Consider the following 22,812-nt stretch of genomic DNA (forward strand, 5'->3'; position numbering starts at 1 on the left):
CAGACACACACAATAAACAGCCAACAGTGACAAGCCACACCGACTGGTAGGCCTGAAATCCATCACTTTGGAAAAGCATTATATGCTGCTGAAAGCTCTTTATTTGAAGGCAGCCGCTTGTTGAAGTCTTAAGAAGTATTAACCTTTTCAGAGCCATGTCTACAGTATTAATTTTATGCTTAACAAGCATATATGTACATCAGAAAGACACAGGTTGCAATATAAAAATCAAGTATGTGTAATAGCTACACACAACTGGAAATTAATAGATTACCTGAAAAGACAGCTGTCAGAGAGATAGATAAACATATAGATAAATAGATATGAGATTGAAAGATATTAAGTGCTATGGTTAGATGCTAGAAATATCTATAGAAGGTAGATTTATATAGTATAGATAAATGATGCCTTAAAATTAGGATTAATTGATAAATAGATAAACAAAAGATATAGATAGAAAAATAGATAGATAGATAGACTGGCAGGCTGACAGACAAATAAAGAGATAAATAAATAGAAAAAACCCAGGAGAGCAGCACAACCAACTTGCATGCAATGAGACATGCAGGCTACATAAAGCTCACAAAAGGTCACAAGCATACCATGCAGGTACAGTAAGAAAGCAGTACATCCACTTGAAGTGTGAACAGTGACTTTTATTTAGCACATACAATTAACAGCGATGTTTCGGTGGCCTTGCGCAATCATTCTCAAGTCTCAGAGCAACTCTTGAGGCAACCGTGAAATGTGCAATACTTGGGCGATGATCTTACATGTTTAAAAGTTTATTATAGTTTTAGATGATTTAACCCCCTAAGGATGAGTGCCGTAAATGCCGTCACTTAGCGCTCAGCACCGTTAATATACGGCGCTGCATTCCATGACCACTGTTATCTAACAGCAGCCATCCCGGCATATTGCCCAGGGGGGCCCTGAGACACCCCCCTTGTCACAGCATTTCCGGGCCAATCGGTTCCCTGGTGACCCGGTGGCCCGGAAACGAAGGCACTAAGGTCCGAGACAGAACCAATCACCCCTATGCAGCAGGACTAAGGTGGAACTGGTGCCACCTAATGATCTCTGTGATTGGTTGGCCAGGAATCGTGGTCCCTACTGGGAGGTGCACCTGCTCTGCCCCTAGTCCGGAGGACGAGAGCGTATGCACAGAAGACGGGACCGACGGTGGGATTCACCAGCGGCATCAGGGACTCAACTGCAGTGGAATGATCTGGGCAGCAGCAGGAAGTTAGGCCTGTGTGCCTTCTGTTGTTGCAGAAATGCAACTCCCAAGCATGCACAGCCAAAGGGCATGCTGGGAGTTGTAGTTATGTAACAGCTGGAGGAACACAACTAAAACTCCCAGCATGCCCTTTGGCTGTCTGTGCATGCTGGGAGTTATGGAAGTTATGGAAGAGCTAGAGGCACTGTTTTTTCCACTAACTCTTGCTTAACTACAACTCCCAGCATGCACGGACAGTCAAAAGGCATGCTGGGCATTGTATGCACAAAAGAAATTATGCAAGTATCGACAAAAATTTACCACTAACATAAAGTAGAATATGTCACAAAAAACTATCTTGGAATCAGAATGATAAGTAAAAGCATCCCAGAGTTATTAGGGTCTATTCACACGTACAGTATTCTGCGCAGATTTGATGCACAGGATTTTCTGCTGCAGATTTCAATGTAAACTGATTGACTGAACACAGCTTGAAATCCTACGCATCAAATCTGCGCTGAATACTGTACGTGTGAATAGACCCTTAATGCATAAAGTGACACAGGTCAGATTTGCAAAAAATGGCTGTGTCCTTAAAGGGGTACTCCACTGGAAAACATTATATATATTTTTTCAATCAAATGGTGCCAGAAAGTTAAACAGGTATGTAAATTACATCTATTTAAAAATCTTAACCCTTCCAGTACTTATCAGCTGCTGTATGTTCCAGAGGAAGTTTTTTCTTTTTGAATTTCCTTTCTGTCTGACCACAGTGCTCTCTGCTGACACCTCTGTCCATGTCAGGAACTGTCCAGAGCAGAAGAGGATTGCTATGGGGATTTGCTCCTACTCTGTTTCTAAAATAGATAGAGGTGTCAGCAGAGAGCACTGTGGTCGGACAGAAAGGAAATTAAAAAAGAAAAGAACTTCCTGTGGAGCATATAGCAGCTGATAAGTACTGGAAAGATTAATATTTTTAAATAGAAGTAATTTACAAATCTGTTTAACTTTCTGGCACCAGTTGATTTAAAAAATTTTTTCCAGGAGAGTACCCCTTTAAGGTCAAAATAGGCTGCATCCTTAAGGGGTTAATACTGTATTTACTATGCTCAAATCATACCCAGGTGGCCTCTAGCTTCATGTATGGACTCACCATTTCTATTAAGAACCTTAAGTATACAAGGGAGTCCACCACTTATCCAGTATAGGGGCAATTATGTTTTTTTTGTAAAGATAAATGTGCTATGTTGGGGCTTCTGGCAATTGTTGTCAGTTGGGGATAAGGATAAATTCTTTATTTATCTGGCAGTACAATCTGTTGATGTCTGTCTGTTGTAAGAAGGGCATTCAATCCTCTTATGTTCTCTCATTATTGAGCCCCATTATGCCCCTGTGGGTATATAGTATGTATAGGAAATGTGGTTCTAAATCAAAGATGTACTATCTATGGAAGCAGCTGTTGTGTAACCCAAGTAAGGGAGCCTAAATTCGGTTGTGTTATCCACCTTCTCAATAGAAAGTGTGAACCTGCACAAGACTCCCTCTAGGTCCTTCCTAACAGCTAATAGGGGAAAGGGTAAGCAGTCAAAGGGCCACAAGGATGGCACGATTGCAAAAACCATTGCTAGGAGAAATGTACAGACAAGGAGAGCGCTCCTAGTGTGATACCGTAATGCAAAAATAATATGAACAAACAAGAAAAACTTGCTCACCAAGTATAGTTGTACTGCGACCAAGTACAACTATGGTGAAGGCGTGAAGTGACCCTGCAACGGGCGAAGAACGGCAGCTGCTCCTGGACACACAGGCAAAGTAATTAAACGGATCCCTCCAAGGAACAACCCAGGATAGAGGCAGCGCACAGGACTTCAAAGGTAAAATGGTTTATTTACCCGTTTATTTACCCGGCAAGGATTACATTGCTAGGAGAAGGCCTCATCTTGCTCTTCCTTTGGAGCTTGATAGCTTTTTTATTCAAGCTATCAAGAATTGTTAGTGTACAGTACTGTAAAAACTACTTCTTTATCACATTATCTGTGCTTCAGGGTTGCAACGTGTCAATTTAGCTTTTCTCGACTTTTTCCATTGAAACTACAGACCTAAAATACATAATGGAAAAGGTTCTACAATAATACATAAATACCCACTACATGTGTATGTTGGATAGCCGTGCACCATTGTATATCTTACCTAGTCTCATAACATGTGTAATAGACAGATTAACATTAAATCTTTGCAGATGGCACATGTCTTCCTCTCTACTCCTCCACATGCTCGCTGCTGTGTGTTTTCATTTACCATTTTAACTGAAACTACATTGAATTTCAAGGAGAACCCACAGCGAGGAAAAAAATGTAAATTACAAAACTGCAGGCTTCTATATGGAGTCTCCCACTGGACCAGTAAAATACTGTTATGCAGACAGGAAAGAAAATAAATCATAAAATTAATACCTTAGCTATATAATACCTATATATACTTCATGTTTCTGCTGTCCCATTGCCTTGAAGTCCATAAGATTTTCCTTATTGGAATATGGCTATCATAAAGGTCTAATAGGTAGAAAAAATGGTGTAAAGAAGTATACTGTAAATGCAGGGGGAGAGGGGGTATCACAAAAATTATGCCATACCAAAATGGTGAAATATTATTTGTTGCTTGCCTTAAAGGAATTTTACATGAAGAACCAGATTCACAACTAAAGTATTATAACTAATCCTGTTATTAGCATCCTCTTTTCCACTTTGCCCACATACATCTTATCATATACAAAACTATTTTTTAAAGGGTATTGTCATGATGGGGGGGGGGGGGGGGGGACAGGGAGGGTGAGCCCTAAACTGATCCTAGAAAAACTCTAAAAACCCTGCCTACTTGCCATCCACCCTAAATGGTGGATCGACAACTTGGAGCCAGTCCCTCCCTGCGCTAAAGTGTAGTGGGCGTAAAATAATAATATACATATTCGGTCACAAGCCTTAAACAGAACGGGAAAACTACCATACAACCAGATATGCGAGACAGAATATATACAGGCAAACAGGGCATTATGCAGTGTACTAACAAACAGTTCATAAACCGAATCCAGATAAACGGCAGACATGATAAAATGAACAAGACTATTAACCATGGTTAAAAACTCTGAAATATAGCAATATAAATACAAGGTGCATGATTTAGCAGACACAGTCAAAATTGCACAAATCACCAGCACAGAATGCAGGAGAACTCTGGTTTAAATAGCCCCACTCGAGTTCTCATTGTTTCAGAGCATTAACTATTCCCTATCCATGGAGAATAGCAAACTGCGCAGAACATCCTAGTGTATATGTTACGCCGAGCGCTCCGGGTCCCCGCTCCTCCCCGGAGCGCTCGCTTCACTCCCTCCGCTGCAGCGCTCCGGTCACGTCCTCTGACCCGGGGCGCTGCGATCCTGCTGCCAGCCGGGATGCGATTCGCGATGCGGGTAGCGCCCGCTCGCGATGCGCACCCCGGCTCCCCTACCTGACTCGCTCCCCGTCTGTTCTGTCCCGGCGCGCGCGGCCCCGCTCCCTAGGGCGCGCGCGCGCCGGGTCTCTGCGATTTAAAGGGCCACTGCGCCGCTGATTGGCGCAGTGGTTCCAATTAGGGTTTTCACCTGTGCACTTCCCTTTATTACCTCACTTCCCTTGCACTCCCTTGCCGGATCTTGTTGCCTTAGTGCCAGTGAAAGCGTTCCTTGTGTGTTCCTTGCCTGTGTTTCCAGACCTTCTGCCGTTGCCCCTGACTACGATCCTTGCTGCCTGCCCCGACCTTCTGCTACGTCCGACCTTGCTTCTGCCTACTCCCTTGTACCGCGCCTATCTTCAGCAGCCAGAGAGGTGAGCCGTTGCTAGTGGATACGACCTGGTCACTACCGCCGCAGCAAGACCATCCCGCTTTGCGGCGGGCTCTGGTGAAAACCAGTAGTGGCTTAGAACCGGTCCACTAGCACGGTCCACGCCAATCCCTCTCTGGCACAGAGGGTCCACTACCTGCCAGCCGGCATCGTGACAGTAGATCCGGCCATGGATCCCGCTGAAGTTCCTCTGCCAGTTGTCGCTGACCTCACCACGGTGGTCGCCCAGCAGTCACAACAGATAGCGCAACAAGGCCAACAGCTGTCTCAACTGACCGTTATGCTACAACAGTTGCTACCACAGCTTCAGCAGTCATCTCCTCCGCCAGCTCCTGCACCTCCTCCGCAGCGAGTGGCCGCTCCTGGGATACGCTTATCCTTGCCGGATAAATTTGATGGGGACTCTAAGTTTTGCCGTGGCTTTCTTTCCCAATGTTCCCTGCATCTGGAGATGATGTCGGACCTGTTTCCCACTGAAAGGTCTAAGGTGGCTTTCGTAGTCAGTCTTCTGTCCGGAAAAGCCCTGTCATGGGCCACACCGCTCTGGGACCGCAATGACCCCGTCACTGCCTCTGTACACTCCTTCTTCTCGGAAATCCGAAGTGTCTTTGAGGAACCTGCCCGAGCCTCTTCTGCTGAGACTGCCCTGTTGAACCTGGTCCAGGGTAATTCTTCCGTTGGCGAGTATGCCGTACAATTCCGTACACTTGCTTCAGAATTGTCCTGGAATAATGAGGCCCTCTGCGCGACCTTCAAAAAAGGCCTATCCAGCAACATTAAAGATGTTCTGGCCGCACGAGAAATTCCTGCTAATCTACATGAACTTATTCACCTAGCCACTCGCATTGACATGCGTTTTTCTGAAAGGCGTCAGGAACTCCGCCAAGATATGGACTCTGTTCGCACGAGGCGTTTCGTCTCCTCGGCTCCTCTCTCCTCTGGTCCCCTGCAATCTGTTCCTGTGCCTCCCGCCGTGGAGGCTATGCAGGTCGACCGGTCTCGCCTGACACCTCAAGAGAGGACACGACGCCGTATGGAGAACCTCTGCCTGTACTGTGCTAGTACCGAACACTTCCTGAGGGATTGTCCTATCCGTCCTCCCCGCCTGGAAAGACGTACGCTGACTCCGCACAAAGGTGAGACAGTCCTTGATGTCTACTCTGCTTCTCCACGTCTTACTGTGCCTGTGCGGATGTCTGCCTCTGCCTTCTCCTTCTCTACAGTGGCCTTCTTGGACTCTGGATCTGCAGGAAATTTTATTTTGGCCTCTCTCGTCAACAGGTTCAACATCCCAGTGACCAGTCTCGCCAGACCCCTCTACATCAATTGTGTAAATAATGAAAGATTGGACTGTACCATACGTTTCCGCACGGAGCCCCTTCTTATGAGCATCGGATCTCATCATGAGAGGATTGAACTTTTGGTCCTCCCCAATTGCACCTCGGAGATTCTCCTTGGACTTCCCTGGCTTCAACTTCATTCCCCAACCCTGGATTGGTCCACTGGGGAGATCAAGAGTTGGGGGTCCTCTTGTTCCAAGAACTGTCTAAAACCGGTTCCCAGTAACCCTTGCCGTAACTCTGTGGTTCCTCCAGTAACCGGTCTCCCTAAGGCCTATATGGACTTCGCGGATGTTTTCTGCAAAAAACAAGCTGAGACTCTACCTCCTCACAGGCCTTATGATTGCCCTATCGACCTCCTCCCGGGTACTACTCCACCCCGGGGCAGAATTTATCCTCTCTCTGCCCCAGAGACTCTTGCCATGTCCGAATACGTCCAGGAGAATCTAAAAAAGGGCTTTATCCGTAAATCCTCCTCTCCTGCCGGAGCCGGATTTTTCTTTGTGTCCAAAAAAGATGGCTCCCTACGTCCTTGCATTGACTACCGCGGTCTTAATAAAATCACGGTTAAGAACCGCTACCCCTTACCCCTCATCTCTGAACTCTTTGATCGCCTCCAAGGTGCCCACATCTTCACTAAATTGGACTTAAGAGGCGCCTATAACCTCATCCGCATCAGAGAGGGGGACGAGTGGAAAACGGCATTTAACACCAGAGATGGACACTTTGAGTATCTGGTCATGCCCTTTGGACTGTGCAATGCCCCTGCCGTCTTCCAAGACTTTGTCAATGAAATTTTTCGTGATCTGTTATACTCCTGTGTTGTGGTATATCTGGACGATATCCTAATTTTTTCTGCCAATCTAGAAGAACACCGCCAGCATGTCCGTATGGTTCTTCAGAGACTTCGTGACAACCAACTCTATGCCAAAATTGAGAAATGTCTGTTTGAATGCCAATCTCTTCCTTTTCTAGGATATTTGGTCTCTGGCCAGGGACTACAGATGGATCCAGACAAACTCTCTGCCGTCTTAAATTGGCCACGCCCCTCCGGACTCCGTGCTATCCAACGCTTTTTGGGGTTCGCCAATTATTACAGGCAATTTATTCCACATTTTTCTACCATTGTGGCTCCTATCGTGGCTTTAACCAAGAAAAATGCTGATCCCAAGTCCTGGCCTCCTCAAGCAGAAGACTCCTTTAAACGACTCAAGTCTGCCTTTTCTTCGGCTCCCGTGCTCTCCAGACCTGACCCTTCCAAACCCTTCCTATTGGAGGTTGATGCCTCCTCAGTAGGAGCTGGAGCTGTTCTTCTACAAAAAAATCCTTCCGGGCATGCTGTCACTTGTGGTTTTTTCTCTAGGACCTTCTCTCCAGCGGAGAGGAACTACTCCATCGGGGATCGAGAGCTTCTAGCCATTAAATTAGCACTTGAGGAATGGAGGCATCTGCTGGAGGGATCAAGATTTCCTGTTATTATCTACACCGACCACAAGAACCTCTCCTACCTCCAGTCGGCCCAACGGCTGAATCCTCGCCAGGCCCGGTGGTCTCTGTTCTTTGCCCGATTTAATTTTGAGATTCACTTTCGTCCTGCCGATAAGAACATTAGGGCCGATGCTCTCTCTCGTTCCTCGGATGCCTCAGAAGTTGATCTCCCTCCGCAACACATCATTCCACCTGACTGCCTGATCTCCACTTCTCCTGCCTCCATCAGGCAGACTCCTCCAGGAAAGACCTTTGTTTCTCCACGCCAACGCCTCGGAATCCTCAAATGGGGTCACTCCTCCCATCTCGCAGGTCATGCGGGCATCAAGAAATCTGTGCAACTCATCTCCCGCTTCTATTGGTGGCCGACTCTGGAGACGGATGTTGGGGACTTTGTGCGAGCCTGCACTATCTGTGCCCGGGATAAGACTCCTCGCCAGAAGCCCGCTGGTTTTCTTCATCCTCTGCCTGTCCCCGAACAGCCTTGGTCTCTGATTGGTATGGATTTTATTACTGATTTACCCCCTTCCCGTGGCAACACCGTTATTTGGGTGGTCGTTGATCGATTCTCCAAAATGGCACATTTCATCCCTCTTCCTGGTCTTCCTTCTGCGCCTCAGTTGGCTAAAAATTTTTTGTACACATTTTTCGTCTTCACGGGTTGCCTACGCAGATTGTCTCGGATAGAGGGGTCCAATTCGTGTCTAAATTCTGGAGGGCTCTCTGTAAACAACTCAAGATTAAATTAAATTTTTCCTCTGCATATCATCCCCAGTCCAATGGACAAGTAGAAAGAATTAACCAGATCCTGGGTGATTATTTGCGACATTTTGTTTCCTCCCGCCAGGATGACTGGGCAGATCTCCTTCCATGGGCCGAATTTTCGTATAACTTCAGGGTCTCTGAATCTTCCTCCAAATCCCCATTTTTCGTGGTGTACGGCCGTCACCCTCTTCCCCCCCTCCCTACCCCCTTGCCCTCTGGTCTGCCCGCTGTGGATGAAATTTCTCGTGACCTTTCCATTATATGGAGAGAGACCCAAAATTCTCTCTTACAGGCTTCTTCACGCATGAAGAGGTTCGCGGATAAGAAAAGAAGAGCTCCCCCCGTTTTTTCCCCTGGAGACAAGGTATGGCTCTCCGCTAAATATGTCCGCTTCCGTGTCCCTAGCTACAAGTTGGGACCACGCTATCTTGGTCCTTTCAAAATTTTGTGTCAAATTAATCCTGTCTCTTATAAACTTCTTCTTCCTCCTTCTCTTCGTATCCCTAATGCCTTTCACGTCTCTCTTCTCAAACCACTCATCCTCAACCGTTTTTCTCCCAAATCTGTTCCTCCCACTCCTGTTTCCGGCTCCTCGGACGTCTTCTCGGTCAAGGAAATTTTGGCTGCCAAAAAGGTCAGAGGGAAAAATTTTTTTTTAGTAGACTGGGAGGGTTGTGGTCCTGAAGAGAGATCCTGGGAACCTGAGGACAACATCCTTGACAAAAGTCTGCTCCTCAGGTTCTCAGGCTCCAAGAAGAGGGGGAGACCCAAGGGGGGGGGTACTGTTACGCCGAGCGCTCCGGGTCCCCGCTCCTCCCCGGAGCGCTCGCTTCACTCCCTCCGCTGCAGCGCTCCGGTCACGTCCTCTGACCCGGGGCGCTGCGATCCTGCTGCCAGCCGGGATGCGATTCGCGATGCGGGTAGCGCCCGCTCGCGATGCGCACCCCGGCTCCCCTACCTGACTCGCTCCCCGTCTGTTCTGTCCCGGCGCGCGCGGCCCCGCTCCCTAGGGCGCGCGCGCGCCGGGTCTCTGCGATTTAAAGGGCCACTGCGCCGCTGATTGGCGCAGTGGTTCCAATTAGGGTTTTCACCTGTGCACTTCCCTTTATTACCTCACTTCCCTTGCACTCCCTTGCCGGATCTTGTTGCCTTAGTGCCAGTGAAAGCGTTCCTTGTGTGTTCCTTGCCTGTGTTTCCAGACCTTCTGCCGTTGCCCCTGACTACGATCCTTGCTGCCTGCCCCGACCTTCTGCTACGTCCGACCTTGCTTCTGCCTACTCCCTTGTACCGCGCCTATCTTCAGCAGCCAGAGAGGTGAGCCGTTGCTAGTGGATACGACCTGGTCACTACCGCCGCAGCAAGACCATCCCGCTTTGCGGCGGGCTCTGGTGAAAACCAGTAGTGGCTTAGAACCGGTCCACTAGCACGGTCCACGCCAATCCCTCTCTGGCACAGAGGGTCCACTACCTGCCAGCCGGCATCGTGACAGTATAAATACACACCTAAACAGAAAAATACAAAAACAGACATTACAGGTACATGCACAATTTAAGCATTTTCTGTAACAGTTGTAAAGGGTAGGCTTCAGCTCAGCAGAGCTGATTCGTTAAAGGGGTACTCCGGTGGGGAAAAAAAATTCTAATTAACTGGTGCCAGTAAAATAAACAAATTTGTAAATTACTTAAATTACTTAATCATTCCAGTACTTATCAGCTGCTGTATACTACAGAGGAAGCTTTATAGTTCTTTTCTTTCTGACTACAGTGCTCTCTGCGGACACCTCTGTCTGTGTCAAGAACTGTCCAGAGAAGAAGCATATCCCCATAGCGAACCTCTCCTGCTCTGTACAGTTCCTGACATGGACAGAGTGTCAGCAGAAAGCACTGTGGTTAGACTGGAAAGATCCACACAGCCTTTTCTGGAGTATACAGCAGCTGATAAGTACTGGAAGGATTAAGATTTTTAAATAGAAGTAGTTTACAAATCTGTTTAACTTTCTGGCCCCATTTGATTAGAAAATGTGTTTTCCACCGGACTACCCCCTTAAGGATGTAGTAAAGAAGGACAGGAGGAACTTTCTGTCCCACAAGGATAGGGAGAATAGCCTAGCTTTGACTTTACAGTGGGTACCAGTAGAGGGTGAAGTGAAGTAATATTTGGATTTTTGCTTTGAGGACCCAATTGCTTAGATGCTATCTTTATTTTATTTTTATTTTTTTTGTTACACAATAGTGCCAAGGGTTAAGATTAGAATATCTAGCATTTGGTATAACTACAGGGAATTATAAGATAATTACTATTCACAATGGTTTATAGTATAAAATGGTGTACATCCTAATATTAAAGTAATATTAAACCTAAAATGGAATGACAAAACAACCATCCATATCGCAAAATTGTCTACATTGTTTGTCAGTCTACAATGTTTTCTGCACTTTCGTAAAACAAACAGTCTTATAGTTATGTTCAAGATAGCAAGCGATAGTTTTGCACAGCTTCGTTCAATCTTTAGCTGCAAACTTCTAAGAGTTGGTGCTTTTTTAAGAGTTTAAGACAGAACCAGGAGGGCTACTGTAATGTACTGATGCTACTGCTGCCTTTAAGACATACATAATCTGAGGATTGTTTAAAGGGGTACTCCGGTGAAAACCTTTTTTTCTTTTAAATCAACTGGTGGCAGAAAGTTAAACATATTTGTAAATTACTTCTATTAAAAAATATTTATCCTTCCAGTACTTATTAGCTGCTGAATGCTACAGAGGAAATTCCTTTCTTTTTGGAACACTGATGACATCACTAGCACAGTGCTCTCTGCTGACATCTCTAGCAACCATGCATAGCAGATGTATGCTAAGGGCAGCATGGTGGCTCAGTGGTTAGCACTGCTGCCTTACAGTGCTGGGGACTTGGGTTCAAATCCCACTAAGGACAACAATAAATAAAGCGTTGTTATTATTATTATAATAACGTCAGCAAAGAGAACTGTGCTTGTGATGTCATCAGAGAGCATTCCAAAAAGAAAAGAATTTCCTCTGTAGTATTCAGAAGCTAATAAGTACAGAAAGGATTAAGATTTTTTAATAGAAGTAATTTACAAATATCCTTAAGCCACTGGAAGGGGAGAGAGCACACCGTGCAGCTAAGCATGCAGATATACAATACCGCTGGTGTACACTGGCAGCCTCCGGACCCGATCAGTAACAACGCAGCACCTGCGGGGTGCACACACTAGATAAAGTATCAAACAATACAATGAAAAGAGGTAGCGTGCACTCACCGCGGGTAAACAGCTGCAGGCCCGAGGTCCGGGATCACCACGGCATAGACAGAGACGGTAAGGGGCGCTCAGAGGCTACGCCGGCTGTTTCGGACGTAGGAACGTCCTTCTTCCGGCCTCGAGGCCGGAAGAAGGACGTTCCTACGTCCGAAACAGCCGGCGTAGCCTCTGAGCGCCCCTTACCGTCTCTGTCTATGCCGTGGTGATCCCGGACCTCAGGCCTGCAGCTGTTTACCCGCGGTGAGTGCACGCTACCTCTTTTCATTGTATAATTTACAAATATGTTTAACTTTCTGCCACCAGTTGATTTAAAAGAAAATAGTTTTCACCAGAGTACCCCTTTAAAGTTTAATTCTTGTGACTGGTAGAGATCTGACAGTTTGACAGTTTTCTTACACCGATGCATAAAGTAGATGAGCCCCCAAGTAATATACTACAGTTCTGAACAGCATTGGCAATTAGCATATATATGTATGTTTGCAGAGTATGCATATTAAGTTCTTTAAAATCTCTTTAAATCTGGTGGTATGCTTGCTAAAATTGCAAAATTCCATATCTATATATATATATATATATATATATATATATATATATATATATATATATATATACACACTGCTCAAAAAAATAAAGGGAACACTAAGATAACACATCCAAATATGAATGAATGAACTAATCGTAAGAAATACTTTTGTCTTTATATAGTTGAATGTGCTGACAACAAAATCACACAAAAATTATCAATGGAAATCAAATCTATCAACCCATGGAGGTCTGGATAGGGAGTCATACTCAAAATCAAAGTGGAAAACCACACTACAGGCTGATCCAACTTTGATGTAATGTCCTCAAAACAAGTCAAAATGAGGCTTAGTAGTGTGTGTGGCCTCCACGTGTCAGTATGACCTCCCTACAATGCCTGGGCTTCTGATGAGGTGGTTCCCAGACTTGGACTAAATCATCCGCCAACTCCTGGACAATCTGCTGGTGGATGGAGCGAGACATGATGTCCCAGATGTGCTCAATCTGATTCAGGTCTGGGGAACGGGTGGGCCAGTCCATAGCATCAATGACTTCCTCTTGCAGTAACTGCTGACACACTCCAGCCACATGAGGTCTAGCATTGTCTTGCATTAGGAGAAACCCAGGGCTACCTCTGGCAAGCACATGGAGGATTGTGCGCCCCCCCCCCCCCCCAAAGAAATGCTTCTCCACACCATTACTGACCCACCACCAAACCGGTCGTGCTGGAGGATGTTGCAGGCATCAGAACGTTCTTCAATGCGTTTCCAGACTGTCATGTCACATGTGCTCAGTGTAAACCTGCTTTCATCTGTGAAGAGCACAGTGACAAATTTGCCAATCTTGGTGTTCTCTGGCAAATGCCAAACGTCCTGCATGGTGTTGGGCTGTAAACACCTACCCCACCTTTGGACTTCAGGCCCTCATACCATCCTCATGGAGTCTGTTTCTGACCATTTGAGTGGACACATGCACATTTGTGGCCTGCTGGAGGTCATTTTGCAGGGCTTTGGTCACCACCTGCAGAACCACTCCTTTATTGGGGGTAACTGGGGTAACTAGATGACTTGGATAGACTAAGTGTCTGGGCATCCACTTGGCAAATGAGGTTCAATGTGGATAAATGTAAAGTTATGCATCTGGGTACTAAGAACATGCATGCATCGTATGTCTTAGGGGGGATTAAACTGGCAGAGTCACTGGTAGAGAAGGATCTGGGTGTACTTGTAGATCACAGACTACAGAATAGCATGCAATGTCAGGCTGCTGCTTCCAAAGCCGGCAGGATATTGTCATGTATAAAAAGAGGCATGGACTCAAGGGACAGGGACATAATACTCCCCCTTTATAAAGCATTGGTACGGCCTCACCTGGAATATGCTGTTCAGTTTTGGTCGCCTGTTCATAAAAGGGACACTGCGGAGTTGGAAAGGGTGCAGAGACGCGCGACTAAACTAATATGGGGCATGGAACATCTTAGCTATGAGGAGCGATTAAAGGAGTTACAATTGTTTAGTCTTGAGAAGAGACGTTTAAGGGGGGATATGATAAACGTATATAAGTATATAAATGGCCCATACAAAAAATATAGAGAAAAACTGTTCCAGGTTAAACCCCCCCAAAGGACGAGGGGGCACTCCCTCCGTCTGGAGAAGAAAAGGTTTAGTCTAAAGGGGTGACACACCTTCTTTACCGTGAGGACTGTGAATTTATGGAACAGTCTACCTCAGGAACTGGTCACAGCAGGAACAATTAACAGCTTTAAAACAGGGTTAGATACATTCCTGGAACAAAATAACATTAATGCTTATGCAGAATTATAAAACTACATCCCTTTCCCTTATCCCCTTACACCCTTCACTTCAATTCCCTGGTTGGACTTGATGGACGTATGTCTTTTTTCAACCATACTAACTATGTAACTATGTAACTTGCTAATTGCCTATAATTTCCACCTGTTGTTGTTCCATTTGCACAACAGCATGTGAAATTGATTGTCAATCAGTGTTGCTTCCAGAGTGGACAGTGTGATTTCCCACAAGTGTGATTGACTTGGTGTTAAAGAATGGGTCCGCAGCACCGTGGCCCTGTGGGCATGCAAAAATGTGAAACGCTCGTTAGGGTGGCGTGCTCCTGTGTACCTGCAGGTAGTGTTTGGAGACTGACGGGACTTCCCCCTTTTGTAGTGGTGGGGTGGCGCAGTGTGTGCTTGGGTGTTCTATTACAATCACGATAGGATGTACCCATATACTTGGATGGTATCTTTTGTGTCTTAGGAGACCTTTACCTGTTGTGCAATATCTTGTAAGTGCAATAACTTCATATGTACTGTACGGTTACCCTGTCATGCTTTGCACTGATGCACTTAGACACCTTATACCTTTTTGCATTCCCTTTGTTTTCTTTGTCCCCCCTAGTATGGATATATATTTTGCATGTGGCACTTTAGCTTCTGACCTATACAGTCCAAAAGAAAAAAAATAATATTTTTTCTACTCAGTCTGCCCAAATATTCCCTGCAGGCACTTGTTTTTCATGTTCTGTGTATTTTTTACGTGATTTTATTATTATGTAAATTTGTTGTGTGACCTTAATAAAGATTGTCTTCATTTTGCGCATATATTTGAGTCTACCGGTTCTTTGTAGGAGTTGTCCGCAGTACTCAAGTAAGGTGAAAAGAAAATATGTACTTTATTCACCCTTAGTTCAAGATGCAACGTTTCAATGGCCTCTCACCATCTTTCTCAAGCATGCTTGTACTCAGGCTCAAAGTATAGCAGTCAGTGTTTGGAAATTCATTTCATTTTGTATTCAGTCGAGGCTGTTGGTGCCCATATCAGCAAATGTGGCATCAGAAAAAACTTCTTAATTCATAGTTATGTGGATCGTTTGAACATTGGTGCACCAACGCTTTGGCGAACCCGGTTTAGGCTGCCAAAGCATAGGTATGGCACAGGGCCTGCCCAGCACAAGCGTGCATTCACTTGTTAATGGTGAATCAAGACACTTGCCCCAGATCCCCAAGTGAGCAGGTGTTGTTTCAGCTGTATGCGCACACATGTGTGGGAAATCATAACCTCTGCCCCTACGTCACTCATAGGAGCCTGCACTGTGGAGAAAGAAACACATGCCCAAGCTGAACTGTGGTGAAGATTGCTCAATGGAACATGAGGCTACCTACCTACCTATATAGCTACCTATTGACCCACATAGCTACCTACCTGGCTACCTACCTACTATTTTACCTTTCTACCTACTTATTTACCTACCTATCTACATACCTAGCTACCTACTTACCTATGTACCTACCTATCTACATAACTTCTTACCTAGCTCCCTGATACCTACCTATATAGCTACCTACCTACTTATCCACCTAGCTACTTGGCTACCTACCTATTTACATACTTACATAGCTAGCTACCTAACTAGCTAACTTCTTACCTACCATAGCTACTTACCTAGCTACTTGGCTAACCACCACCTACATAGTTTACTACATAGCTACCTGGCTACCGACCTACATAGCTACCTACCTATCATTAAAAGATAGGAAAATGCACCTACTTTTGTAGGCACTGATGAGTCAATGCATTTGAGAAAATTGCATTTTTTTTGCACAATTTTCGGTAGCACATCTTTCAAAGTTGTCTACTCTTTGGTGCACCATACACCACTCTTGCAGTGGAGCGGTATTTGGGAAATTAAATTTAGAAGTGTTTTTTTTTTTTTTTTTTTGCGCAAAGCCTTTTTTTTTTCTTTTTTGCGCAAACCTACACCATCTAATAGGACACATACACAATCTCAGATGGCAGAGCACAAAGCTCAAACCAATTTATGCAGCTCACTGATTTCTATTACTGAGCAAAATTTATCAAGTCCCTTGCGCCTTTTTAGTAAATTTTGAGTAACTGTGCAAACAATACACCAAGCAAACAGGGGTAAAATCTTTGCAACCTTATACCAACATTGATAAATGTCCCCTATTTTGTGATTTTGGCTAAACTTTTATTTCCCATAACAATGTTAAATGCAAAACAATGTACCTTTCTTTTGTAGACACCAGATTAGATTCAAACCCAGAAAATGAAGGTTTAAATTGAAATGTTTTACCCAAAGATTTGATTACAGGTTTGTGGTTAACTTCCGCAGCAACACAGTAGCTATGTGGTAGCATTGTTGTCTTGCTGGGGTTCTGGGTTGAAGTCAAACCAAGGATGACATTTCATTGTAGTTTGCATGTTTCTCTGTTCCAAACTGCAGTGTTAAGGCACAGTTTCTTTTTTTTTTTTTTTTTTTTTTATAAATGACCATGTGTACTGTTAATAGTGTGTTACTGCACTGGGCAAAAATATACATGCCCCTGAGCAACAACATATTTTGTGGCACAAGTAATGAGGATTAATATTTCTATTGCACAAAGCAATGCACAGCCCAGTTTAAATTGCCATGTAGGCTCAATAGCATCACTTTGGGTTATCTGGTGGAGGAGATGACAGTGTGGTATGGAGGAGGAGGGGATGGAGGAGTCTGGGGGAGAAATTGGGGGTGTGGGGAACAGAGGGGTCTGTAAGAGGACAGTACAGGGGTGGGGTGGTGTCCCAGTGCGGGACACACCTGACTACCTGCCTTGTCAGGTGGATGCCACTTTATTGTGTCTGCTCTGGGCCCATTACTCAATTTTATATGTACTGTGTTTCATAATTTATTGCACTGGGATATATATTCTTAAATGGACTTATATGCCTTATTGTCTCATCAAAGGTTAATATTGTCTGTGCAGGAGGATGCACAGAAAACCACATGTATGCTTTGGTCAATCAGGGCCTCCTGTCCTGCTCCCCCAGGTCTGTCTAGATGGGGAGAAGCTAGTCAGTTGTGAGGAGTTCAGTGGAGCATCCAAAAGGGAGTGGAAGTCCAGTCCAGACCTCTGCTGTGGGCCCTGTACCTCACCACATGAGGACAGGCCTTAACCTCTTAACTTCCACCCAATGGACTCCTTTCCACCCACCATTATGTCTTGACCACTCTCTAATCCATCAGCCTCTATGTCTGTTTGATTTGCTACATTGTCCTCCCTCCACTTACCTAGTTTAAATACTCTGCCTCCCGCCCCCCTTCTAGGATTCTCTCCCCAAGCACAATGGACCCCCTTATATTCAGGTGCAATTTATCTGCAGAATACAGTTTGTACCCCAATGAAATGTCAGCCCAGTGCTCTAAAAACCCAAATACACCAAGACTTAAAGGAGTACTCCGGTGGAAAATTGGTTTTTCACCGATGCAAGAAGGTTAAACAGAGAGTTAAACAGATTTGTGCCAGAAAGTTAAACAGATTTGTAAATTACTTCTATTAAAAAAATCTTAATCCTTCCAGTACTTATTAGCTGCTGAATACTACAGAGGAAATTATTTTCTTCATGGAACACAGAACTCTCTGCTGACATCACGAGCACAGTGCTCTCTGCTGACATCTCTGTCCATTTTAAGAACTGTCCAGAGTAGGAGAATAACCCCATAGCAAACATGTGCTGCTCTGGACAGTTCCTAAAATGGACAGAGATGTCAGCAGAGAGCACTGTGCTCGTGATGTCAGCAGAGAGCTCTGTGTTCCAAAAAGAAAATAATTTCCTCTGTAGTATTCAGCAGCTAATAATTACTGGAAGAATTAGGATTTTTTAATAGAAGTTATTTACAAATCTGTTTAACTTTCTGGCACCACCGGAGTACCCCTTTAAGCCATGCCTTTAACGCCCTAAGCTCCCGCTGTCTTTCCTGCGATGCACATGGCACAGGTAGTATTCCAGAGAATGCAACCTTGGAGGTCCTTCCCTTAAGCTTGGCACCTAGTTCTTTATAATTATTCTTTAGGGACCTCCACTTACCATTTATTCTGCTGTTGGTTTCTATGTGATGTGGACCACAACAGCTGGGTCATCCCCAGCCCCCCCCCAACGACAGCTGGGTCATCCCCAGCCCCCCCCCCCCCACGACAGCTGGGTCATCCCCAGCCCCCCCAAGTAATTTGTCTGCCCATTCCACCACATGCTGAACCCTGGCAGACAGCAACCCATTCCGTTAAGGCGGTCTTGGCAAAAAGTTATTTTATCCATCTTCCTGATTATAGAATCCCCTACAACCACTGTCTTGGCCAACCTGCATTACCATCCCCCACACTACTAGTTGGACTGTTCCCCCAGCTGTTAGGGAGCCCAGTATCCACTAGGGTTGCCATTTCTGATAGTGAGACCCTCACATCGTCACCCAACTTGGCAATTTTGCCTGGGAGCTCAGAAGCAGAAGTGTCCGTCCCTTTCCTTGCACCCTTTACAGTCTCTTTTACTACGTTAACCCGGCTCCTTACTTGTTCTTCCTGACTAATTTCTCCAAGCTCCATGTCTACCCAATAAACTGCTCTGCAAGCAGTATGCTCTTTTCGGGATTGTTAATAGCCCTCAGTGTTGCATTTTGCTTCTCCGGATCTGTAATATGAGCTTCCAGGTGGGCAACATACTCAAATCTGCCACCGCGGTATTCATCCTGGAACTGCTGCTCCAGTGGTTTATACAAATGAAACATTGTGCAGTGAAGAAAACCTCCAGTCCTGCTATCCATTATCCCTGGTTACAAAACAGTGATAATAAAGTGTAAAGGAAAAGTTATATTTACAGGGATGTTTAACTCCCTAAACACTTCCAAATCTGAATAAGGGTACGTTCACATGTACAGGATCCTGCGCAGGATTTTATGCTGCAGATTTCATTGTAAACTAAATTACTGAGCACAGCTTCTAATCTGCATTTACAAATCCTGCGAATCAAATCTACGCAGGATACTGTACGTGTGAATAGACCCTTACACTACTCACACTTGACTGCAGAAAATATAGGAGGGAAGACATTTCATGAACTAACTTGTTGCAGAGTAGGTGACATTCTATTACAGTGCCATGCTGAGCTTTTTAAAATGACCCATTTTTTTCAAAAATGTTTGTAAAGCCAACTGCTTTGGTGGCCGCTGATACTATACACCGGTGACAATGAGACTGAATAAAACATCTGAATGAGAGTAGGAGCTGGAGTCGAATACTGATATGCATATAATGTAGGTGATCAATATACAAAGGAAGGAAAAGACACTGGTCGGCGAAGTGTTATTATCCTAGGTTGTTGGTTATAAAGTAGATGAGGTGTTTTCATGCATTTACCTGGTAGCGTTGTGCTGCAGGGTATCTTGTTCAGTGCCAATCAGGATCAAAAGCAAGGAGGACAGTCCTGATTATTAAAACAGGATTGCTTGCTTTATAGGAATACAGATTGACAATGCGTTTCTGTATTGCAATAAAATAAGCAATCCTGTTTTAATAATTGGGACTGCATTCTTTGCTTTTGATCTTGAAACGAGCTGAACAAGATACCCAGCTTTCCTAGATGATCGGATGATAGCTAGAAATAGATAATAGATTTTTTAGATAAATGGTTTATGAGACAGTTATCTTACAATACTACATTTCCTTTTTTTTGTATTGCCTTAGACCCCAAAATAGTTGATATTTGCTTACATTTTGCCAACCTGCATAATCCAAATGGATGTCAGAAAAAGTGTCTGAATATTTTACATTCCTGGCTGGATAAAATAATACAGTGTATTTCCAGGAAAGACTTCTTCTACTGTCAGACTACAGACAAAGAAAAAAATGATAAAACAGTGTATTCACACTTACAGTATACTGCACAGTTTTGATGTGCAGGATTTTCTGCTGCAGATTTCAATGTAAACTAAATGACTGAGCACAGCTTCTAATCTGCAGTTACAAATCCTGCACATCAAATCTGCTCAGGATACTGTATGTGTGAATAGACCCTAAATGACCCTAAATGAATCATTTAGCAGCAGGCAGGGCCGTTGCAAGGATTTTTGTCTCCACAGGCGAAGGTGCATTTTGGGGAAATCCCCCATCACTGACATAACGTGGGTTGGAAGAAACGGGGCAAGGCAAAATATAGTGCTTCCCCCCCCCCCCCCCCCCCCCGTTCCCCATTTTAAACACTGGGACCGGGTGCAGGGCGTACAGGTACGCCCTGAGTTCTTAAGAGGGTAATGGGACTTTACTTATCACTTTTTTATAAAAAAAAATTTGGTAAACAAAGTGACAAAATTATGCAATTCTGGACTTTGGTATTTTTTTATATACGCCATTGACCGTGAGGTTTGATTAACATAATAGTTTTATAGTTCCAACATTTACCCATGCAGCGATACCATATATGTTAATTTTTTCTAAATAAGTAAAGAGGGGGAGGGGTGATTTTAACTTTTATTAGAGCAGGGGTTAAATCACATGCAATCTTCTTTTACATGCAATCTTCTAATTGCATATACTGTTCAATGCTGCTCTTTGGAACAGCATTGATCAGTGTTATCAGCACTCCATTGCTCCAGCCTGCAATGGCTGATTGGAGCATTGAAGCATTGATCAAACGGTGAGGTGGCAGGTAAGGGCCCTCCTGTCGTCCTCTCAGCTGACTGGGATGCCGTGATTTCACTGCGGTGGTCCCGATCAGCCCGAATGAGTAGCCAGAATTATGTTTTTTACATTTTAGACACCACAGTGAAATTTGATTTTGGTGTCTAAAGCGTTAAGGCTGGGCATCACCCTGCATGGGGATGTCTGGCATTAGCCACAGTCATCAGCACTTGGGACCATCCAGCACGCGTAGAAGGGGTGCAGGCACAGGGCCTAAATGTACGCCTTGCATCCTTATGGTAACACCTACCGCAGTACACAAATCCTATAGGGGCTATACAAGTATACACAGTAAAAAAAAGTGATAATTCACAGCTCCTCTTTGTGAGCGGATCATAGCCTGTCCATTCCTACAAAAGCCTCAACATATACCAGAAAGCCCAGAAGACCTTTTTCTAGGCTCAGAGCTATGCTGTAACTGACCTGTATGATAGCAATACATATTTAAAGTTCCATAAAAGCAGCATAACGCCTTTACATACATCCTCAGGGATTAATGGCACACAAGTATACCTACCGGTTGTAACATATCAGCTAACTAAAAAGTGTGTGCAAGTGAAACACATCTGACTTGTAAAGACACTATGGGGGAGAGTCATCAAAACCTGTACAGAGGAAAAGTTGCTGAGTTGCCCATAGCAACCAATCAGATCGCTTCTTTCATTTTTCACGAGCCTTTGCAAAAATGAAAGAAGCCGTCTGATTGGTTGCTATGGACAACTTAGCAGCTTTACCTCTGGACAGGTTTTGATAAATCTCTCCCTTTATGTTTATTTTCCTGATTCAATAAACATGCATTATATCTTCCTAGTTTTGTGATAGCAGCGAACTAAAAAGTGTGTGCAAGTGACATGCATCTGCCTTGAAAAGACTCTATGGAGGATTTAAAGCTTATGAAAGTTGCACAAAAAGTCACATCTGCGCCTAAGCAATTTTTTGCGCAACTTTTGGCTGTAATCAAAAATCTACAAAAGAGCTTACCGAAGCAAATTTCATTTTCACTTTGCAGTGGTCAGGGATTTTTCAAGTGCGACAGTCGCACAAAAGTCGGAACCGCCTCCAAAGCAGTGTAAATGTAAGCCAGCCTGGACCTGGTTTACAGAACTTGCTTTGGAGAGTGGAATTTCATATTTCCCGCCGGGAGCCGAGACCATGGCTCCTGTAGAAAATATGAAATCATTGTGTGTCACTCCTCCTGTGTGTCACTTCCCCCGACCTATCTTTGCCTCGCCGCCGCTCGCAGCATCCCCGCTTCAGATCTCCCACCCACCGGCTAGCCGTTACCGGAGTACAACTCCCAGCATGCCCTTTCAGTGAGGACATGCTGGGAGTTGTAGTTGCAACAGCTGGTAGTTGCGGGCGGTTGGCAGGGGAGCGGAGCTGGCCGGCTGCAAGGAATATAAAACTACACTTTCGGTCTCGGCCATTTACTTTGGTCTCGGCCAATCACAGCTCAGACCGGGAAATATGAAGTTACAGTGTAGTTTCATATTCCTTGCAGCCAGCCAGCTCCACTCCCCGGCCACCTGCCTACAACTACCAGCTGTTGCAACCACAACTCCCAGCATGTCCTCACTGATAGGGCATTCTGGGAGTTGTACTCCTGTAACGGCTTGCCAGCGGGTGGTAGATCTGGAGTGGGGGCTGCTGCGAGCGAAAAGATAGGTTAAGGGGACGTTTCACACACGGGAGGAGAACGGCCAGGGTGGGGGTGCTGGCAATTGGCAGGGGGGAGTGTTGCCAATTGGCAGGGGGGGGGTGTTGGCAATTGGCAGGGGGGTGTTGGAAATTGACAGG

At 44.9% G+C, this 22,812-nt stretch overlaps 1 protein-coding gene across 47 annotated transcripts in view; it reads left to right on the forward strand.

Moving 5' to 3' along the window:
• The window catches only part of LOC130297737 (general transcription factor II-I repeat domain-containing protein 2-like), a 1,987,867-nt gene that overhangs the window by 475,050 nt on the left and 1,490,005 nt on the right, over positions 1-22,812 (forward strand). The gene's annotated exons all lie outside the window — the stretch shown is intronic.

This window comes from Hyla sarda, chromosome 13 (assembly GCF_029499605.1).
Source record: "Hyla sarda isolate aHylSar1 chromosome 13, aHylSar1.hap1, whole genome shotgun sequence".
Taxonomy (NCBI): Eukaryota; Metazoa; Chordata; class Amphibia; order Anura; family Hylidae; genus Hyla; species Hyla sarda.